Source organism: Mustela nivalis, assembly GCF_964662115.1.
Source record: "Mustela nivalis genome assembly, chromosome: 5".
In the NCBI taxonomy this organism is placed as follows: domain Eukaryota; kingdom Metazoa; phylum Chordata; class Mammalia; order Carnivora; family Mustelidae; genus Mustela; species Mustela nivalis.
In genome coordinates this window covers 2,237,346-2,259,553 of record NC_139024.1, presented here as the reverse complement: position 1 = coordinate 2,259,553, position 22,208 = coordinate 2,237,346, and the positions used below count along the sequence as shown (strand labels likewise).

Sequence of the window (22,208 nt, the reverse complement as noted above, 5' to 3'; positions counted from 1 at the left end):
TCTAGAGTAGCTGAATTTTCCACTGTGGTTTGGCTTCTGTGGTTTCAGAAGTAATGTGTGTGCTGCGCGTGTGCTCTTATGTAATAGTGGCCCCAAGGCCGAGACCCCGTCCCTGTTCAGCCATGCTTCTGAGCGGGGAGCCGAGCTCCAGGACGGGGCGTGGGCGTGCTTGCCCAGACGAGTGTTCTCTCCACACCAGAGGTTCAGAGACTTGAAAATGGAAAATGTATTTGCAGTGGAGGTTCATTAATTTGCAGTCTTGACGAGTGTCCACATTTTTAATGTTTTTCTTCAGTGACTTAGGGCATTTCATGAATTCAGGCTCCTTGTCCTCTGTGTCAATTATTGCCTGATATTCTCTCTGTGTGGCATGGCTGTCGGGAGAGCACAGCATTCAGCGTCCCAGTGCAACCCTTGCCAGCTGTTACTGGGCTGACAGCCTCTGGAGTCATGCTTATAGGCCCTAGAGAATGGTGGGGCCAGCAGAGAGGGCAGCCTGGGGCCCTGAATGGCCTCGTGGAGCAGATTCCCTGTCTCCCAAAGTTCTCCTGTGTGAAGTCACAGAGGTTTTTTGTTTTTTAAGAGACAGAGATGATGAGGGCCCTAAGGGAGTGGCAGGGGAGAGGGACAGAGGGAGACAGACAGAATCCCAAGCAGACTCCATGCCCAGTGCAGAGCCTGATGCAGAAATCGAACCTACAACCCTGAGATCATGACCTGAATCGGATTCAAGAGCCTCACACTTAACCAACAGAGCCACCAGGTGCCCAAATCACCGAGGTTTGGAAGCTGACTCTTTCAGTAGCCATTATAATTTCCACCCCAGATAACATAAATTTTCATTTTGTGAGAATTATGTGTGTTCCACATATTCTTTAAAAGTCACATTCGGGGCACCTGGGTGGCTCAGTGGGTTGAAGCCTCTGCCTTCAGCTCAGGTCATGATCTCAGGGTCCTGGGATCGAGCCCCGCATCGGGCTCTCTGCTCAGCAGGGAGCCTGTTTCCCTTCCTCTCTCTGCCTGCCTCTCTGCCTGCTTGTGATCTCTCTCTGTCAAATAAATAAAATCTTAAAAAAAAAAAATAAAAGTTACATTCATTCATTTATTCCTACTTTCAATATCATGAGATGGCTATCCTGTGCTACCTATTTTATAAAAATAAATCCGTCTATTAAGTTTTTTTGGTGGTTGTTGTTATTTGCTTTGCTCCTAAGGGTGATGAATAAAAACGAATTCCAGTAGAATGTTTCTTATTCATGGGGGTCAAAAAAATGCAAGTTTTCCTGAATTACTTGAAGAGATAAAAATATCACGTTGGTGGGGATAATAGAAATAAGGTGGGGGTGGTAAGGACTAGCAATAACCGGCCCCGAGAGATGAAGTTTTGGTGTTTCTTTTCCCACATCAGTGGAAATGGCTCTTGTTTACCAAAAATGATAATCATACTGAGAAACCGAGTGGGACTTTTTCTTTTGTTATAAAAAAGTTAACATACTCTTAATGCCATGATCCAGGTCAAAGAGATGTACTGGAAAGTCACAGCAAACACTGTAGTAAATTAGCATTAAAACAACATTAGAGACATTTCACCAAATAGACCCCTATTTGCACTAAAATACAAACTGTGTTTGATTAAGTGTGATAGGTTTGCAGGACTCACTCATACAGACGTACACAAAGCCTCATACCTATGCTGGAAAGGACACGGGAATCCCCCAATACACAGATTCATCCCATGTTTGGATAAGAAGATTTGCTGATGTAAATGCATTAATTCTTGAAGGGTCCATACACACAGTGTAATTTCTTTAGATTCCCAAAGGGCTTTAAAAACAGAGAACCTGACAAAATAATGCTGAATTCATGTGATGGAAATACATGGACAAGCGGTCCCTGCCACTCAGCCACCCACTCTCCACCACTTCGCCACCTTGCTTGTTTCCTCTGTAACTCTTACCACCATTTAAATGACTCAGACTGGGGAGTCTGGGTGCTCAGTGGGTTAAGCATCTACCTTTGGCTCAGGGTCCTGGTATCAAGTCCTGCATTGGGCTCCTTGCTCAACAGGGAGCTTGCTTCTCCCTCTGCCTGCTGCTCCCCCTGTTTGTGCTCTTTATCTCTGACAAATAAATAAACAAAAATCTTTTTAAAAAATCACTCAGGCCAACGAAACACTCAACAAAACTAAAAGGCAACCCACAGAATGGGAGAAGATATTTGCAAATGACACATTAGATAAAGGGCTGGTATCCAAGACCGATAAAGGACTTAACAAACTTAACACCCAAAAACAAATAATCCAGTCAAGAAATGTGAAGAAGACATGAACAGACATTTCTCCAAAGAAGACATCCAGATGGCCAACAGAAATATGAAAAAATGCTCCATATCACTTGCCATCAGGGAAATACAAGTCAAAACCACAGTGAGATTCCACCTTACACCAGTCAGAACTGCTAAAATTAACAAGTCAGGAAACAACAAATGTTGGAGAGAATGTGGAGAAAGGGGAACCCCTTACGCTGCTGGTGGGAATATACAAGCTGGGGCCACCACTCTGGAAAACAGCATGGAGGTTCCTCAAGACATTAAAAATAGAGCTACCCTATGACCCACCAATTGCACTACTGGGTATTTACTCCAAAGATACAAAGGTAATAAAAAGAAGGGACACCTGCACCACAATGTTCATAGCACCAATGTCCACAATAGCCAAAGTATGGAAGGAACCAAGATGCCTTTCAACAGCCAAATGGATAAAGAAGATGTGGTCCATATATACAATGGAATATTACACAGCCATCAGAAAGGATGAACACCCACCATCTGCATCAACATGGATGGAAGTGGAGAAGATTATGCTGAGGGAGATAAGTCAAGCAGAGAAAGACAATTATCATATGGTTTCTTTTTAAAATACTTTATAACACAGGGAGCAAGAGATCATAAGTAGGCAGGGAGGCAGGCAGAAAGAGGAGGAGAAGCAGGCTCCCCGCTGAGCAGGGAGCCCAATGCAGGGCTCAATCCCAGGATCCTGGGATCATGACCTGAGCTGAAGGCAGAGGCTTAACCTACTGAGCCACCCAGGCACCCCATCATATGGTTTCGCTCATATGTGGAACATAAGGAATAGGGCAGAAGACCGCAGGAAAAGGGAAGGAAAACTGAATGGGAAGAAATTGGAAAGGAAGACAAACGATGAGAGACTCTGGATTCTGGGAAACAAAACTGAGGGTCACAGAACAGAAAGGGTGGGGGCATAGGGTGCCCCGGTGATGGGCATTAAGGAGGGCATGTGATGTGAAGAGCACATCACATGAGTGTTATACACAGCTAATGAACTTTGACCACTACGTCAAAAACTAACAATGTACTCTATATTGGCTAATTGAACATAACAACAACAACAACAATCACTCAGGCTTTTCTGTTTCCCTCCTAAATAAAGACAATGGCAGGGGTTAAAAGGACATCTTTATATTTCCAGTGTGGTGCAGTCATTTTATATGCTTAAAAAATGCAGGAAGTTGAAGTGAGAAGTGCTGAGTTAGGGTAATGGATTTAGGAATTTTCAGTAATGTATTTAGTGTTATTACATTGCCCTCATATGTTTTCAAAAGGAAAAAGAATCTCTTAAACATGAAATTGTCCTTGTGACCTAGACTGTGTTAATATGGTACAGCATGACTGCTGTCAGATGTGAGGGAAGGGATGAGTTAGTGGGTATGGGCAGAGAGAGTGCCAGAAACCATGGACTTCTGGCTCAAAGACTAGGAAATGGAATTCCCGATGCTCAGAGAGGGGGTAGCTGTCTCCCACTTTGCTTCTCTTGCACCCAGCCTCTGTGCAGTGCCAGTGGAGGCCCATAGCTGCCTCATCTTTGAGGGAGGAGGGAGAACCCTCTGCTCTGATGGGAGAACATTAGGTCCCATGAAAGTAGAATAAACCTGTATGAAATATTTTTCCTCTACTTCTGCCCTTGTGGCTTGGCCCTGGGTGTAAGTGCAGTCAGAGGGAGTGAGGAGTGATGTGGGTGATGCAAGCTAGAGCTCTCTGGCAGGAGGACTAGAAGGGAACCCAAGGGGCCAAAAAATACTGGGAGATGGCAAAGAGGGAGCATCCCAGAAAATGACCCCATAGCATTGTTTATGACTCTTGGGCACCCCTGAGCTGTGCATGCATGGATCTGACCTTGCATGGCATACCCTAGACATTGAGTGCTGATCTTTGGAAGAAGACACCGCCCAGCCTCAAGACTGGCCACTGGGTGCCATATGCTTTGGACAGATCTGAATGGCACTGCGAAGGGTTTGAAAATTGATCTGGTTTGTAAACACACACCATGGAAGGCAGATAGGGACTTGTAGCTGAAATTCAATTAATTGTCTTTCAAAACAAAAAAAGCGAAGCAAGATCCAGAAGGTTATGTTATTCAAGTATCCTGGATACAATCCAAACTTACTGCAGAAAAGAGCCATTAAAATCTTAACTTGTGTGGGAAAGGTGACCAACAGTTGAGATGATGCAGAGATGAAATTATTAGACTAACACTATAAAGTAGCTCTTGTAATAATGTTCCTTGAGCTGAATGAAGAGATAGAAATCATCAGGAAAGAAAGAGAAGAAGTCAAGAACTTAGTGGAAATTGAAACTGAAAATTGCAAAAAAATGAATAAAAGACTCACTGGGTTTAGTAGCAGAACAAAGATGACAGAGGAATGAGTCAGTGAACTTGAAGACTGAGCAACAAAATTAGCTAATTTGAACAACAGAGAGAAAAGAGACTGAAAAAAAAAATGCACAGTTAGGGAACTTAGGGATCATACCAAAAAGGTTAACATTTGTACCACTGGAATATTGGAGAGAGATGAGAAAGTGTGTGCATAGAAAAAATATCTGCTTCTGCACAGCAAGGGAAACCGTCAAATGAAAAGCAACGTACTGAATTGGAGAAAATATTTATAAGCCACGTTTATCTGATAAAGGGTTATATAAAAATATAGAAGACCTTCTACAACTCAATAGCACCCCCTCCAAACAATTCAATTAAAAATGGTCAGGACCTGAATAGCCATTTTCCCAAAGAAGATGTATACAGATGACCAGCAGGTACATGGAAAATGCTTGCCATCACTGATTGTCGGGGAAATGCAGATCGTAACCACGACGACATGACTTCTTATCCACTGAGTGGCTAGAATAGTGAAGTTAAAAATAATAAATGTTGGTGAAAATATGGAGAAATAGGAACCTTCATACAACACTGGTGGGATTGCAAAATGGTGCTGTTGCTTTGGAAGACAGGTTGGAAATTATTTAAATGCTGAAACACAGAGTTATCATATGATCAGGCAATTCCGCTCCCAGGTATATACTCAAGAGAAATGAAAACATATGTTTACACAACAACTTGTACATGGATATTCATAGCGCATTACTCATAATAACCAAAGGTGGAAACATTCCAAATGGCTAATCATGAATGAATGGATACATCCCTAATGTATCCATACAAGGGAATATCATTTGGCCGCAAAAATTAATGAATGAAATGCTGATTCACGCTGCAACTTGGAAGAAATTTGGAAACATAAGCTAAGTGTAAAAGCCAATCACAAAGTCTACATGTTGTATGATTCCATTCATAGGAAAGTTCAGAAAAGGTAAATCTGTATATAGACAAAGTAGATTCGTGGTTGCTACTTAGGGGTGGTGTAGCAGATGGCGGGATGGGGATCTGGGGTTGAATGCTAAAGGGCATGGAGTTGCTTTTCAAGGTGATTAAAATATTCTAAAATTGACTGTGATGGATGTATACATTTGTAAATGTCCTAAGAACCCATTGAATTGTATTCTTTAAAGATGAATTGAATGACATGTGAATTATTGTCAATATATATCAATGAAACTGTTAAAAACAAAAAGAAAAAGCATGGAAAGAAATATACTCTGTAAACACAGATCAAAAGCAAGCTGGAGTGGCTGTATTAGTACTCGGATGGCCAATTAAGGATAATTACCAGAGATAAAGACTGACGTAACATGATGAGTGCAATTCACCAAGAAGACACTGATGACAGAGCTGCAAAACATACAAAACAAAAACCGGGAAAAAAAGAAACTGAAACAAGTAAAAGAAAGATGTACAGTAATAGTTGGGAATGTCAACATTCCTGTCTCAGTAATTTGTGGAACTGACAGAAAAACTAGTAAAGATATAGAAGAATAGGGGCGCCTGGGTGGCTCAGTGAGTTAAAGCTTCTGCCTTTGGCTCAAGTCATGATCTCAGGGTCCTGGGATCGAGCCCTGTGTCGGGCTCTCTGCTCAGCAGGGAGTCTGCTTCTTCCTCTCTCTCTCTCTCTGCCTGCCTCTCTGCCTACTTGTGATCTCTGTCTGTCAAATAAATAAATAAAACCTTAAAAAAAAGTTTCTGACCATAATGATATTAAACGAGAGCTTAATAAAACACATTAATATTATCACAAGACAATATTCTTGGGGTTTCACAAGAAACTCTAACCTCTTGGAAATTAAATAGTACTTTTCTATAGTCCATAGATAAAGGGGGCATTTCAAGAGATATTATAAAATACTTTGAGCTCAATGAAAATGAAAATATGTTACAAAGCATCCATAAAGGCAGTGCTTAGAAGGAAATTTACTGCCTTCAGAGCTTATATTTAAAAAGAAAGGGCTCAAATCAATAATCCAAACTTCTACCTGAAGATACTCTAAGAAGGAGAGAAAATAAATTAAAAGATAATGAAATTCAAAAATCAATGAAATTAAGAACAGAAAAAATAGAATCAAAGAAACCAAAAGTTTGTTCTTGAAAATATCCATAAAATTCATTGTCTAGCAAGAAAAAAGAAGACACAAATTGTTAATAAAATAAATAAAATGTAGGATGTCACTGTAGACCCTACATATAGTAAAAGAATAATATAGAACTACAACAAACAACACTATACACATAACATTGTCAACTTAAATGGACAAATTCCTTATAAGACAGAAACACCAAAATTCACTTAGGAAGGAACACATGACTTACGTGATCCTAAAGAAAATAAATTTGTAGCTAAAAACCTTTCAAAAAACAAAACTCCAGATCTAGATGGTTTTGATGGTAAATTCTCCCAAGCATTTAAAGAAGAAATATAAATCCTGTCAATAAAACAAAAATTCTCAGCAAGCCAGGAATAGAAGGAAACGTTCTCAATCAGATAGAAGACATCTACAAAACCCCACAGCTCACATGATGGTATAGAAATGAATGCTTTCCTTCCGAGATCAGGAGTAAGAAAAAGGCTGTCCATGTGCATCACTCCACTTATTATTGTACTGGCGATGGCAGCCAATGCAATAAAGCAAGACAAAGAAATAGAACCTACACAGTTTGGAAATAAGAGACATGGTTGTCCCCACCCAAGACTGCATGGTTTTCTAGGTATAAAATCCTTGGGCTTGGGGTTTTATGCAGCTGGTCTCCTCCAGCTTCTCTGGTTCCTTGCCCCAATCTGTGCGTTGAGTTCTGGGACAAAGAGCCCTGGCCTCTGCACCGAGGTCAGGGGCAGAAGAGCTGATCCAGGTTTTAGTCTGTCTTTGTGGTGTGCTGGCTCACGACAGTGTCCGGCTGTCCTTGATCTTCCCCATTTTATATCCATTTTCTTTCCTCTCTGTCCTATGGATTTCAAACTCCAGCAGCAGATGGGGATGAAATGAACTTACAGACCGAGTATATAGATAGCCTTCTGGTTTTACTTCTCTGCTTGAACTTGGATGCAGTTATCTAATCTCTCCATCTGATCATCTCAAAAATGAGGAAAATTGTACCTATTTCATCAGTTCATATATACTAAGTTGAGATAACATGTTCAAAGTCTGTATTTCTTATGTGAGACTGTTGGATGATTCTCTGCTTTCATTATATGCGTATTATTTTAGAAAAAAAATGGAATTAGTAAACTGTTTTATTTCTTTCTGCTTCTTCCCCAAAGGCAAATGACATATCTACTGTGTGTTGTATATATGAGGTATTTATGAAATTCCTATGGAAATTCCCTTTGTTTCTAGAAATATTCTGGTTTGTTACCTTTCTAGTAGAGAAAAGAAAGGAATCTATGTTTCTTCCTTCCTTCTTTTTTCCCCTTCCTCTTCTTTTTCCTTTCCTCCCCTCTTCCAACACAGTAAGAAGGATGTTTAAAGTCCCCACTGAACATGTGCCCAGAGAGAGAAGAGAATTACATTTGGGTGGCAGCATTGGTCCACCATTTCTGCACAGTGGGACTTGTTTAAAGGGGTCGACTCCCTCCCCCGTCCCCCTTCGTGGGCAAGTCACCTGTTCAGTATAGAGACTCCAGCTATGGGCAGGACACCTCCATCGCCCACCCCTGAAACCACGAGAGCCATGCCAGGGGCAGGACAGGGGTTGGGCTAAGGGGGCAGCGAAAGGGTCCCACTTTCAACACACGGGTGGAGGCAAAGCAATGACACTGGAGAAGGATGAACACTGCATCCTACGGGGACAGTGGGAGGGCAGGATGACCTGGCTGGACGCGGTCTCTCAGGGCAGTCCAGTCCATCTCAACTAGACTTGGTCCAGGATGGTGAGGCAGCCTCGAAAACCTCTGCTTTTGTCAGCTCTCTGAGGCAATTTCAGAAGGAAATGACTGGTCAATGACTCAGAATTAGAACCTGTTTCCCTGCCCTCCCTCACCTGGCGTTTACCTAGAGCGCTTTTCTCCACTCGCTCTTTTAAAGTGGAATAATTGAGACAAATATTTCATAAATCCTGGTTAATAGGTCTCTTAACTTAAAGTTTTGAATAGTTTTTGTCCAAAAGGCAGTAATCCTTCCTTGGGCCTTAATTAGGTTGAAAGAATTAATTTAATAAAATTAAAAGTAACTATTCTAGAAATCAAGTTGATTCTCCAACTTTGGAAAACATGTTCTCTGAGTGACCACGTGTGCAGACAGACGGGGAGAATGGATTTGGTGGGAAAACTGGCTGCTGGGTTCACTGGCTTTCTTCTCTAAAATGAAACATCAGCCCTTGATTGAAAAAGCAGTTGCATTTTGATTTCTCCTTTAAAGGATCCGGACACTCGGGCACCTTGTGTCAGGGCTGAGAGGGAGATGAGGCAGCTGCCCTCTGACCTGGGCCTGGCCTGCGGGCTAGGTGGCGGGGGGAGGGGCTTCCTTCAGCTCTTCTCTACCAGGGACCTGTGGCCTGGTTCCTCATGGTGCAGCTGTCCGGCTGCATGATCGTCCCAGGGATTTCCGGACAGACCTGCCGTTCCTCTACGCCCTTGCCCTGTGATAGGGGAAAGAGCATGACCTACATAGAGGGCAGATTTTGAATTGAAATCCAGTTCTGATGCACACTGGGTATTTCAGGGGCCCATTACATAACCCCTCTCGAAGCCTGGGCTTCTGCATCTGTAAGATGGAGACAGCACCTACTTTGCATAAAGTTTGTGAGCATTAAACAGAAAAGCGACACCCAGGACGCAGCAGGTTCTCAGTATTCATTCACCGTCCTCCTCCTCCTCCTCCTCGCCTCTGTGGCTTCTAACGTGTCTCTCATCTCAGGGGCACAAGCTCTTGCCCCAGCCTACGGTTCCTAAGCCACACGTGAGGACAGTAGTGATCTGGGGGATCACCAACACGGAGCCAGGGGCTCCACAGGCTCCGCCTTCCAGGGGCTGGATGCGGTGTAGAAGTAGACCGACGCTGTAAGTGCTCTATTCACTACGTGCCCGGGAGGACCTGGCTTCTGATCCCAGTGTCACGGCTTCCTGGTCCTGAAACCTGGGACACAGGTTTCTCTGCTCTTACTTTCTCTTTCCTGATCCACAGCATTTCCTCGTCGGTGTGGGGGAGAAAGGGCAGCTAAGCCATGCAGCACACAACAGGCCCCCACACATGCTGGCAAGACTTACCAACGCCCTCTTTGTGATGTCACCTGGGGACTGAAACCCTCTCCCGTAGTGAAGGCCAGGAGGGAATAAAGTGACCCCAGCATTTAAACAGCTGTAGAGCCACGGAGACCATGTCTAGAGGATGGCTGAGGATGGTTGGAAGAGTTTAGAGCCTTTTTAAGGTCATTTCTCTGTAGGGAAAACTTTGCTGACCTTTGGAGTTTTCCAAATCTGTTCCTTAAGATAAGCGAGCCCCATCAGTCAGGGTAGGGCTGGATTCTGCCACGGTGACAAGCAGCCCCACTTCTTACCCAGGCCATGTGTCCGTCCCAGGGCTGCCCCCTGCTGCCCTCCTTCCAAGGCAACCCAGCACCCGGACCTTGTTGGGAGGGCGACTTTCAGGCCCCAGCCTAGGGCTCGGGTATCAGAACCTGCGAATTCACCACGTTTCAGGGGATCCATGCGCTCATTCGGGGTTGGGAAGCACTGGCCACAGAGCAACTCACATTCTCAGAATTAGAAATGATGCTTTTATGAAGTTTTTTTTCCCTTGGAAGGAGTTTTTCTTTAAAGATTTTTATTTATTTTTATTTATTTATTTGACAGAGAAATCACAAGCAGGCAGAGAAAGAGGGGAAGCAGGCTTCCTACTGAGCAGAGAGCCTGATGTGGGACTCAATTCCAGGGCCCTGAGATCATGACCAGAGCCGAAGGCAGAGGCTTTAACCCACTGAGCCACCCAGGCGGCCCTTGGGTTTTTCTTTAAAAGCAGACATTTGCACAGCTAATCATTAAAGACTGCTGCATGGCCCCTGAATTGTGAACTTCTGCTAAGAGGAGAATGACTTTCTTTCTTCTCTCACCACAGCTGGAAGTCCTCAGGGAACATGTCAGAGGCACGCAACCCAGCCTGTGGCAGAGGACCCGAGACAAGCTTTGAGCGTTCTCCTGCCGCCGGTGCTTACACACGGCTGTCAGTCTCGTCCCTCCCCGTCATCCCGACTCTCAGTTTAACACCCGGTTCGTGGATGTTCTAACTCGGTCCACCGTGGAAACCCGGGGCAGCCCCAGGGGGGAGCTGCCAGTCCCAGGCGGTCCTCAGCCTGGTTCCTGGGATTATGACTCTGTCCTTCTTTTGATTCTGACTATCTGCTCTGGAAGTGTGTTTCCTTGATTTGCAACTTCATGGCTTTTTCTCACATTTTTGGCTCTGCACATGAGAGATGGTCCCTGGTTTCCGCTTCCACCCGAACTGGGACACGGTCTAGCTCACTCTCCTCAGATGACTCCATGCACCTTTCCAGCCCCACTCAGCCATGACCTTGGCGGACCCCCTTCTCAGCCTGGTGAGCAGGGAGCTTGCTTCTGCCTCTGCCCTGCCCACTGTCCACGCACCCTCTGTCTCTCTCTCCTCCAAACAAATAAACAAATAAAATCTTAAAAAGAAAAAGAAAACTCCCAGTCACCTACCAAATCACAGCTTCTCTCGAGACCTTCAGAGAGTTTGTGTGCAAGACGACAACATGGGCTGACTCCCAGAGAAAGGAAAGCCCCTTTGAGGAGAGATGGGAAGCACCAACTAGGCCAGACGTGGCCAAGAAAGGAGAAAGTGGTGACTGCAATACCACAGATAAGAACAAAGCCAGTTTTAGAGACTCCTTAAGACCAGGCCTGGCCTAGCAGGAGGCCCGGGACACGGGGAAGTTTGCACTTGCTAGCAGGCTCTGTCCTACGAGAGTCTGGTGGTGGGGCAGAGGCCTTGAAAGAGCCCCCCACCGCACCCCAAGGGACACCGGCTTGTATGAGGTCATCCGTGGCTCTTGGGATATAGATGCCACTGCCCGTTGCCCTTTTCTGCCCATGAGCAAGAGCCTTGAACTCCCGAGAGAAGAGCGATCATGCCCCCCATCCCAGGACAGCCCGAAGCCCGGTGCTGTGGAGAAACGGACGGGGAATATTCTCCCTCCAACCACGAAGAAGAGGCTGAGACTGGCTTCCACGGGAAAGAGAAGCAGGAATGCTTCTGACACCACAAGGGACAGATTCACGGGGTTTGCCCAAGACTCAGCGTCAGGAAAACCCTCCTTCCCCCACCGGAGCCGAGCGTGGCTAACACGCGGGAGCTGTGTACTTCTGAGGGAGGGGCCGGGACAGAAGCGGGACCCGGAGCGGAGCCGCACAGGCTTACAGGTGAGGCTGTGAGTGGGGGACGGACCAGAGACTCAGGAAAGCCCTCCAGCACCCAGCGCTGGGGGAGGCAGCCCGCCCTGCAGGGTTTGGACACCTGTGGTGCTTTGAAGGTAGTGATTTAAATCAAAGTGAAGCTCAAACCCAGTTCAAGATCTAACTAGATCAACAACTCTCTTGTCCCTAACACCACACAAAAAATGAGGTTTTGTTGTTGTTGTTTTTTTAATGGGCATAAAAACCACTTCCTGCAGTCTCTACTACTTATGCATGATTTTCAGCAGCCGATCAAACCTTGACACTGAAAGAAGAAAAGCACAACATAAAACAGAAACAACTCATTTCCAGCAGACAGAGCAATCACCAGAACCAGAACCGGAGAGGCCCCGGGGGCTGGTGCTCTCAGACAGGGACTCCGGCGTGACTGTGACAAATGCCAGATTGTCTAGAGGGAGACAGAGTAGCAATGAGCAGAGGGAGAAGTTCAACAGACAGGGGAATTGGTAAGAAAGCGACAAACACCTCTCTCTGTCAAATAAATAAATAAAATCTTAAAAAAAAAAAAGAAAAAAGAAAAAGAAAGCAACAAACAGGAATGCCACAAGGAGAAACGGGTACAAGACACGAGGAATTCCTTGGGCGGGTGCATCAGCAGACTACTCTCAGCGGGAGAAAGATGGATGAACTTGAAGATGGGCCAGTGGAATCACAAAAAGTGACACACGAAGAATACAAGAGTGACAACAACAAGCAAGGTGTCTAAGAGCCATGGGACAATGTAAAATGATCTAACATACGTGCGACAGACATCCAGAGTAAAAGAGAAGGAACACAGCATAAGAAGTATTTAAAGAGATCATGGCTGAGAATTTTCCAAAAATAATGCAAGACAACAAATGTGAGAGACATGAACTTCAGAGAACCTCAAAAGTATAAATACAAAAAGTCTCCAAACAAACAAACAAACAAAACCCAAATAAAATAAAAACTCACCTACACATTCCATAATTAAACTGTTAAAAATGGGAAAAAAAAAAAAAAGGTCGGGGGAGAAAATACAGAATGCAACCAGAGAGGTGCCTGGCTGGCTGAGTTGCTAGAGCCTGTGACTCTTGGTTTCAGGGTCACGAGTTTGAGCCCCATGTTGGGCATGGAGCTCACTTAAAAAAAATCAACTGAATTTAATAAAATTAAAATATATATAAAAAAAAGAGAGAGAGAGAGACCGCATCCCAAAGATAAAAGCAATTGGGTACAGAAGAGGAAAGGCGGTTAGGATAATTTCTCTTGTTAGATAAAGTACTGAAAGGAAAAGAAAATCTATTAACCCAGAATTCTATACCCAGTAAAAATATTTTCCAAATTGCAGGCAAAAAATAAAAACTTTTGAAGACAAAACCTGAGAAAACTCATTACCGATGGGCCTGTGTGGGACAGGAAGTGTGAAAGGAAGTTCTCTGAGCTGTAGGAAAATTGTATCCGATGAAACTCTGGATCTACACAAAGAACTGGAAAGCACCAGAAATAGTGAAAATAAAGTAGATACTAAAAATCGTTTCCATATCATTATTTATTAAAGAAGGTTATTGACTAAAGCATAAGTAGCAAATGGGTATATGCAATTGATAAATTACTGAACACGACATCTGAAACTAATGATGTACTCTGTGTTGGTTCATTGAATTTAAATTAAAAAATAGCAGATGGGTTTTCTAACATCTGGGGAGGCAGGATACATGGACCTCAGTGCAGTGAGGCCGGGAGGGAGGAGCCGGACGGAACAGTGTTGTGAATGTGAACCACTAAGGTCTGATGATAGTTTGAGCCTCTCCGATTGGTTCTAGGTTTCAAGTAGTAACCGCAGAGCAGCCGTTCCTGTCAATGAACCCCGTGACCCACGGCGGGGTGTAAGCGCTTTAAGGCTCAGCTACAGACTCAGAGTGGAGGGAAAAGGCCTTTTAGTCCTTTACCTCAGTGGTTCTCAAATCTAGCTACTTCTAGAACTTCTCAATTCCAGAACTACTCAAATCTAGAACTTCTGAAGTGTTGGTTAAAAAGCCGAATATTTTGGGCGCCGTGGCTGGAGTGCGTGATGCCCCCACCTGTCTCGCGCGGCTCCTTCTGCTTCACGGGCCTCCGGCTGACACGTGTCCCCGGTGGCACATGTGGCCTTCCTCCAGGCAGGTGTCTGAGCTGACTCAGGGCCGGCGGCGGCAGATGCACGAACTGCCCTCTGGACGGACACCAGGAAAAGCCACCTTTGCCAAGAGCGGCGCTCCTGAGGGGTCGGTGTGGAGAAATCGGAATCTCTGGGAACAACTGGGTGTCCTTGATGAATCTAGGGGCTCTAGGGACTGGGGGGCCATGGAAACTGTGGGCCACGGCGGCCAACCACACCAGCCTCAGAGTAGGCCTCTGTGTGGTTTAGAACAAGAGCGTCTGGGCCACCGCGTGATCCCAGGGCCCCCTTCCTTCACACAGAGGCCCCGGGTGAGCAGCATCTCTTCAAGGACCCAGGCTGGCTTGGGCCCACGTGTGTGGCATATCTGTGGGCCCAGGGTTGGGAAGACTAGGTTGTCAAGGGCTCCTGAAGTCAACTGTGGCTGTGCTCTGGAGGTGAAGATCGCAAGAGGGCTAGCCCTCGGTGGGCGGTCACAGTCACCAAGAACAGGGCTCAGAAGAAGGTCGGGACATGTGGGAGGGGGCCACTAGCCGTGGACCAAGGAGCTGTGGATGGAGGCGCTGTGGTTGGAGGCCGGGCTCCCTGCTGGGTGGGGGCTATGGGGGCAGGGCGGTGCTGCTGGGAAGCCAGAGTGGGCGGCTCCTTCCCCGACTGGTCTCCTTCCCTTGCTGGAGCAGCAGGGAGAGGGCGTTCTCCCCTCCCCAGAGGGCGGGGAGGTTAGGCTCTGCCAAATCACCAAAATGATAGAAAGCCTGATGTCTCCTTCACGAGCTGTGCGCTTCCCCCAAGTGGCAGGAAGAGAAACAGTCACCCCACTTTTGTGGCTGGTTTTTCCCTTCTTTTCTTGTTTCTCCATACCCACTTCCTCCATTTTGGGGGTTCTTGTACGTAAAGCACGGACCGACGCAGTGGTTTTGCCAACCTTACACCCGAATGAGTAATTTTCCAACCAACTTTCTCAAGAGTTCGTTCTCAAAAGTCCGCGGCAGTGGCCCGGAGCTCCAGACCCTGCTGGCCGCGGCCTTTCCCATCTCCACCAGTCGGGTCTGCCTGAAGGTAGATCCCTGCCATCCGTGTCCACGGACGCCCGCGGCCCGCCCTGCCTGCTGTTCCCTTTGTACGGTGCACGGCCTGTTCACGGGCCCTGGGCGGCCTCCGTCCCGACCTCAAGCAGGAGGAAATGGAAGCCCTGGGAAGAAGCAGCGAGCTGAGAGCCAGATTCCGATGGGAGCCCGAGGGCTGTTTGGCTCCACCGCGTCCTGCTCCTGTCGAGACCTGAGACTTGTGTCTCTCTCCCGTGGCCCGGCCATGTGTCCAGATCTCCCTGTGTCCCGTGGGTTATTAACTTCCGTTAATAACTACTTCTTTAGTAGTTTTTTAAAAGATTTCATTTATTTATTTAACAGAGAGACAGATCACAAGTAGGCAGAGAGGCAGGCAGAGAGAGAGGAGGAAGCAGGCTCCCCACTGAGCAGAGCCCGATGCGGGGCTCGATCCCAGGACCCTGAGATCATGACCTGAGCCAAAGTCAGAGGCTTAACCCACTGAGCCACCCAGGTGCCCCTTTAGTATTTTTAACTGAATGGGGGGCACTTTAAGAGGACATCAAAAGTCATATAGCCCATCTTTGTCGGGCGGCCCGAGGCACGTGTATCCACCCGACTAAGATGCTCTGCTTCACAAGATGTCGCGGCGTCCCTGCGGCCGGCAGGGAAGTGGTAAACACACAGAGCGGTCCAGGGCGAGGAGAGCTTGGAAGGAAGTCGGCGGGCCCCGCTGAGTTTCGTGAAAATGTCCCATATAAAGGCTGCCTACCTTTTTTTTTTCTCTTTCAACTTAAAACCTCTTCCCCTTTTGAGATGACGAATGAGAACATCGGCTCGCCTCAGATTGCTGTGATCTCCCCTCTGTGTGCATCAGCCGGAGGCTGGTGCGGGAGACGGGGCCTGAAGGTGGTTGTGGAGAGGAGGCGAGCTTCAGAAAACCCGCACTCCAGTGAGCGTCCACGTCCCTCCCCGCTTCGTCCCTTCCTCCGCGTGGCCAGCTTCTTGGGAGCGCCTGCTCTTGGCCCGGCCCCGGCCCAGACGGTTGGGGGTCCGTGGCCACCACCAAGCAGGCATGCCAGGCAGGGGCAGATGAGGCGAGGTAGGAGCCAGAGGGGGGCTTGAGCCACGAAGCTACCGTATACCCGTGGCGGGGAAGCTCTGGCCTTTGTGTAGTTGTGGACAGCGGGGAGGGGTCTTCTGGGGAGGGCGTTGCTGTTAGAGACAGAGTGAAGACAGGGCCCTCAGTCAGGCCTGAGTGAACCCCAGCAAAGGGCTGGTTGCCAGGGTGACCGGTGTCAATGACAGAGCAGGTGGGAGCCTGCAGGGGGAGGGCAGGTCCCCTGGGTGCCCTGTAGGTCGGAGTCAAGATGCGGGGTTTTACTGTGATGTCTTCGGAGTGCCCCTGGAGCATTTGAACAGAATACAGGCAGGATTCGGATAATTTTAAAAGTCCCACTTCAGAGGGCCGAGGTAGGGCAGGAGAGCAGCTGGGAGAGGAACGCAGGAAGGCTGCCGAGTTTGGGGGGGCAGGACGTGCATTCGATCCGGAGGGGGAGCTAGGAGGGTCTGCTGGGGCAACGGAGGGGTTCGTGGCCTGAGGCCCTGGGAGGGGTCTGTGGCTGAGACGAGCAGGTCTGTGCGGGGCACGTCTGGGGAGGGGTGCTGAGCGTCCGGGAGGACAGAGGGAGATTCCGAGCAGGAAGCCTGACGTCTGGAGTTCTGGAGAGGGACTGTCCTGGGGTGCAGCTTGGGCTGTGGCTGGTGGAAGTGCTTCCCCAAATTCACGTCCACCTGAGCCTCAGAATGTGATCTTACTTGGAAAGAGAGTCTTTGCAGATGGAATGAGTCGTGGCTGCGGGGTGAGGTGCCCAGCCCGCCTCCAGACCATGTTCTTATAAGGGGAGGGGACATGGGGAGTGACACAGAGTTGGGGATGAGGACGGGGTGGGGCAGAGACCGGGTATGTCTGCGAGCCACGGACCCTGCCCTGCGGGGGGCCACGGGGAGCCAGGAGAGAGGCACGGCACGGTCTGCCCGCTGGAGCCGCAGAAGGAACAGGTCCTGATTCGGGGCTCCCGGCCAGCCTGTGAGGGAGGAAACTTCTGTTCTCTTTAGCCATCCCATGCTGGTGCTTGGCTGAGATCACGGGGGGAAGCAGACGTGGGATCTCAGGGCACAGACAGTATTTAGAGTCTGGATGGCCACGCGGGACCTGAGCCCAGGGCACCCCGACATATGGGGCAGAGAAGTGAGGGGCCCCACGCGGGAGCCTGCTGCCTCCTGTCCTCCGTCACCCAGTGGAATTAGAAAGAGTAGGGCCGTAGGAAAGACCAGCGAGGCACAGAGGCAAGTTTGTGCTCTGCCTCACCCAGGCCGGCTGCGGGAATGAAGCTTTGAGCCAGGCCAGCTGTAGAAATCAGCCTCATGACATCTTCACTGACTTGGGAGGGGTCTCGCGTATCTTAAAATGCAACTTTATTGAGATCTAATTTACATGCAACAAAATGCATTCATTTTCAAGGTGCTTTCAACGAGTTGTGACAAATTTATACCAGTGTAGCCTCAACCACAATCAAAATGGATTTTCCTTTCCTATCAACCCCCGCCCCCCGCACGCCACCCCTGATCTGTTTGGGGTCACCATGTATTAGCGGCTTCTCCCAGGGCCTCCGGTACATGGAGTCATGCCGAGTGTGCCCTTCTGTGAGCGCCATTCTCAGTCTCCTCCGTGCCGTGGCGACCCATGCCCCGGGGGCTGCTGTCCTCGGGCACATGCTGTGCCTCCCTCCCCAGTCCTGCGTTCAGTGCTGTCGTGGACATTGCTGGACCTTGGCCGATGTAGGAGATGCACACCGCAGGAACGGGCAAGGGCTATCAGTCGGAACATTTAGTGACCCACCGCTGGTCAGGTCTTCGAATATTCAGAGTAACTTCCTGATCGCTCTTTCGGCCACATTAGCAGAAAACCAGGCACCTGCTGTGCTCCTGTCTTTGCAGCTCTACTCACAGCTGATGGACCCCACCTCCCAAGAGTCCCAGGAAGACGTCCATGAGGGGTTTGTCCTGCTTCCCAAGGCACCACTGAGATAGAAATGGACCCATCCCCGAGCCTGAATGCACGGGGCATGACTTCTACTGTCATTGTTCTGTCCTGGAGTGGCGGTGAGATGAAGGGAGCCTTGCTGGGGGTCATCTAGAGCACTGCGCAAGTCCAGAGGGTCAGCCCAAGGAAGCTGATGCCACCACTGAGTCAAGGGTATAGTCTGTGCTTGCAGCAAGGTCAATGTCTTTCCTGGAGTGTTAAGCTCACTGGTAGAGGGAGAGCCTGTGACCCATCTTATTCGAGAGCTTTGAGTCACGGTCACCTGCTGGTCCCCCTTTCTTCGTGGCGTGTTTCTCTCAGGGCTCTTCATGTTCTTCTGGTCCGTGAACTTCACTCAAGGCCACCTGAATCCTCGGAGAAGTTGTGGTAATGCTGAAACTAAAAGGAACACTTTCTCTTTTCTTATAGGGATGCCTCTGCCCCTGATGCCAATTTACGCTTCTTTCCCAGAGCCTTGCATTTTGGCAAAGTGAGCCAGAGAGCCGCGCTGGCCGAGACACCCGCCAACGTTCTTGGGACAACTTGCCAACATGGCCTGCTTGTTCTGTGCTTCGATGACTTCTGAGAACCCAGAAGGCCCCTTCCAGAACCTTTCTTTCTTCTGGGATGGGAGGGAGGCTCTCCAGCTGTGTGGGATTCCTGCCTCTCCCATGGCAGTGCCCACCGGGAGTTCCTTGAAGTTTTATGACTCTCCTTGTGTTTGGAAGGAAACAGTTCAGCGTGATGCTCTTGCTCTTGGAGTCCTGAGTTCTATCTCCAGGGCTGCAAACGATTGGGTCTTAGCCCAGAGATGGTTAACTTATTTCTCTGGGCAAAGGCATGCACTTAATCAGCCGTTCGAGAAGGATGGCCCTTCCGCAGAGCCAGGGGTCACGGGCACGGTGCCTGAGTCGGCGGTCTGGGTGCTGGGAACAGTGAGCCCCGCCCGGAGGAGCACCCACGTGCTGTATCACTTCCAGCTCCTCCTCTTGTCCCACGTGGGCGCTGGTCACATGACCATTCTGTGCTTTCTCACCCTCTGGTCCAACAAAGCAGGGTGCTGGACGCCTACCTACATGGCACCGGTCCTGGGACAGGTGGTCGTGTCTGGGGTTGGAGCCCTTGGTAAGTCTAGATAGGTCTGTGCACAGAAGGGTGCTGGGACGTCCCCACACACGGGACAGCCACAGCTGGGACACCAGTGTAGAGCTGAGGGCTGACGGTCCCTGAGCTCCGTGGCCCGCCCTGGGGACGGAGATCCCTGGGCGCCGCCTCTGCCCAAGGACTCCCCGTCTTCGAGCTCACCAGGGCAGGTGAACGGTTCGATAGAAAGGTGTCTTCTCATTCGTTAGAAAGTTCTCCTTCGAGTGAACTGCCATCTGCTGAAACTTCCCCTATGCTACCCGCGTCCTCGGGCAGCTTCCTGCTGTGGAGCAAACCCTCAGAAAATAGAGGGGAACCGAGAACAAGGCTGCTTCTTGTCCGGGACAGTTTGCCCCGATCTGAAAACAGCTCTCGTGTTGCTCCCACCCCGTTCTTGTTTGGGGTTAAACGCAAGTGGTTCTGACGACTCCTTACAAAGGGGCTCATGGTCCCAGGCCGTTCAGGTCACACCTAGGATGTGGGGCCCTGGGCTGGAAGAACCGACCCATTGTCAACACAGACAGCACCGGAGAGAGACCGGTGGTCCCAGTGGCACAAGGGAGTGGCCCTGCCCTCCTGTCCTTTGCCGTGTGGTTTCCTAGGCCCGTGAGGAGGACAACTCGTCTACCCGGCTGTTGGCTCTGCCTTCACCTGACACAGATCCGGGCAGGCCGTGTGGCAGAGGGACGTTGTGCCGGGTCTGAGTCTAGCCTCTGAGGGGTTTCTGTCGGAGAGTTCCATCTCCTGAGAGCAGGCTGGGGCTGCTTGGTGAGGAGGAGAGAGCACACACGGCGAGATGGGTCGTCCTAGCTGAGGCCATGCTAGGCCAGCCAGCAGCCACTGTCCTGGGAAGACAGGTGTGTCAGGTGGTCCAGCCACCTTGGCGGTCTGGTCCCAGCTTCTCTGTAGACTTGTGAGCAATAATAAAGGTTCCTGTCACATGCCACTGAGCTTCTAGGGTTCTTTCTTAGGCGGTGTGACTTTGCCAACAGGTAATCTATATACAGTCCCGCCAGTGCTGACCCACACTGGGTGATCCGCTACAGTGACTTATGTCAAACCTGGGATCAATTTGCCTCCATCTCAGACTTTCTCCATAGACTAGTATTGAGACCTGGGCTGCCCAGTATGGCGGGTCGTAGCCACGTGTGACAATGGAGCGTTTGGGATGTGGTCAACTGAACTGAGCTGAGCTATCAGCATCACACGCACATCTCATTTTGAGGACCTCCTGCAAAAGTAGAGTAAAATGTCTCACTGATGAATTTTGTATGGGTTACATGTTGAAATGATTGTAGTTTGTATATATGGAGTTAAAAATGTTTTGAGGATTGGGGTGGCACAGTCGATTAAGCATCGGATGTTTGCTTTTGGCTCAGATCACGATCTCAGGATCATGAGATCGACCCTGGAGAGGACTCCGCATTCAGCACAGTTTGCCTGGGACTCCCTTTCTCCCTCTGCCTCTATCTTTCTCACTGGTTCTCTCTTTCTTTCTAAAATAAATAAATAAATCTTTAAAAAAATTTTTGAAGATCAATTTCCTCCATTTCTTTTGACCTTTTTAAGTGTGACTATTAGAAAATTAAAAATTATGGGCATCTGGGTGGCTCAATAGGTTAAGCCTCTGCCTTCGGCTCAGGTCAGGATCCCAGGGTCCTGGGATCGAGCCCCGCATCAGGCTCTCTGCTCAGCAGGGAGCCTGCTTCCCTCCTCTCTCTCTGCCTGCCTCTCTGCCTACTTGTGATCTCTGTCAAATAAATAAAATCTTTAAAAAATTATACATGTGACTCATATTATGTCTCACAACACCATTTAAGATAGCATCTTCCCAGCCCATATGTTTGTAATTTCCTTTTTTCAGTATCTTATTGCTTCTAATTCTAACCACATCAAATAATATAGAATCTTGAGCATTTTCTCTTTACTATTAGTTATCCATCACAAATTTTATAATTCAGCAAATTGGACAAGCATCTCTTCCTTATTTTCATCAAGGTCATTGACTTAAAATAATTCTGGTGAGCACAAGATCGATAGCACAACTCCATAATGCTTCACTAACCAGTTTATTTCACACTGAGGAAATGATTTACCACGCCTGGCTCTGCAGTGATTCAGTCAGTTAAGGATTTGCCTAAGAGTAGTGCTAGTCAGCCTACTTTTTATCATTTTATGTGAAAAGATTTAAAAGGAATTTTTGTGAAATGCTTTGCTAGAATCATAACATATTTGTGGAAATCCAGGCTTGAAGAACAGGAGGTAAAATTGAGATCTGCAGCATCGGAGGAGTTCCTCAATGTACCAATGAACCAACACTTCAAGAGGGAAACAAGGAATGAGTCAACCGAGATGATGACACAGTAGGCTTCTGAGCTCCCCTCCTCCCACAGCCACCCCAAATTTATAGCTACACACGGAGCAATTCCCTCTAAAAGAGATCCAGAAACTGGCTAAGCAACTCCTACACACTAGACACATGAAAAAATACCCACATCTAATTGTGCAAGAAAGGCTGAGACACACTTTAGCCGTAAACTATATCCGTGCCAGGGTGCCACACAGTATCGGGAGGGAACTGCAATTCTGAGCTTCCCCTTGAGGAGCAAAAGGTTTGGATCCCACATCTGGGGTCCCACAACTCT

The 22,208-nt window shown here is 48.2% G+C and overlaps 2 long non-coding RNA genes across 2 annotated transcripts in view; one reads left to right on the top strand and one right to left on the bottom strand.

The window, feature by feature from the left end:
- Positions 1-22,208, bottom strand: part of LOC309864746 — a 133,920-nt gene that overhangs the window by 6,612 nt on the left and 105,100 nt on the right. The gene's annotated exons all lie outside the window — the stretch shown is intronic.
- Positions 16,190-21,097, top strand: LOC309864416. Its single transcript, XR_014311512.1, has 2 exons — positions 16,190-16,437; positions 17,860-21,097. It is a non-coding gene; the product is annotated as an uncharacterized lncRNA (long non-coding RNA).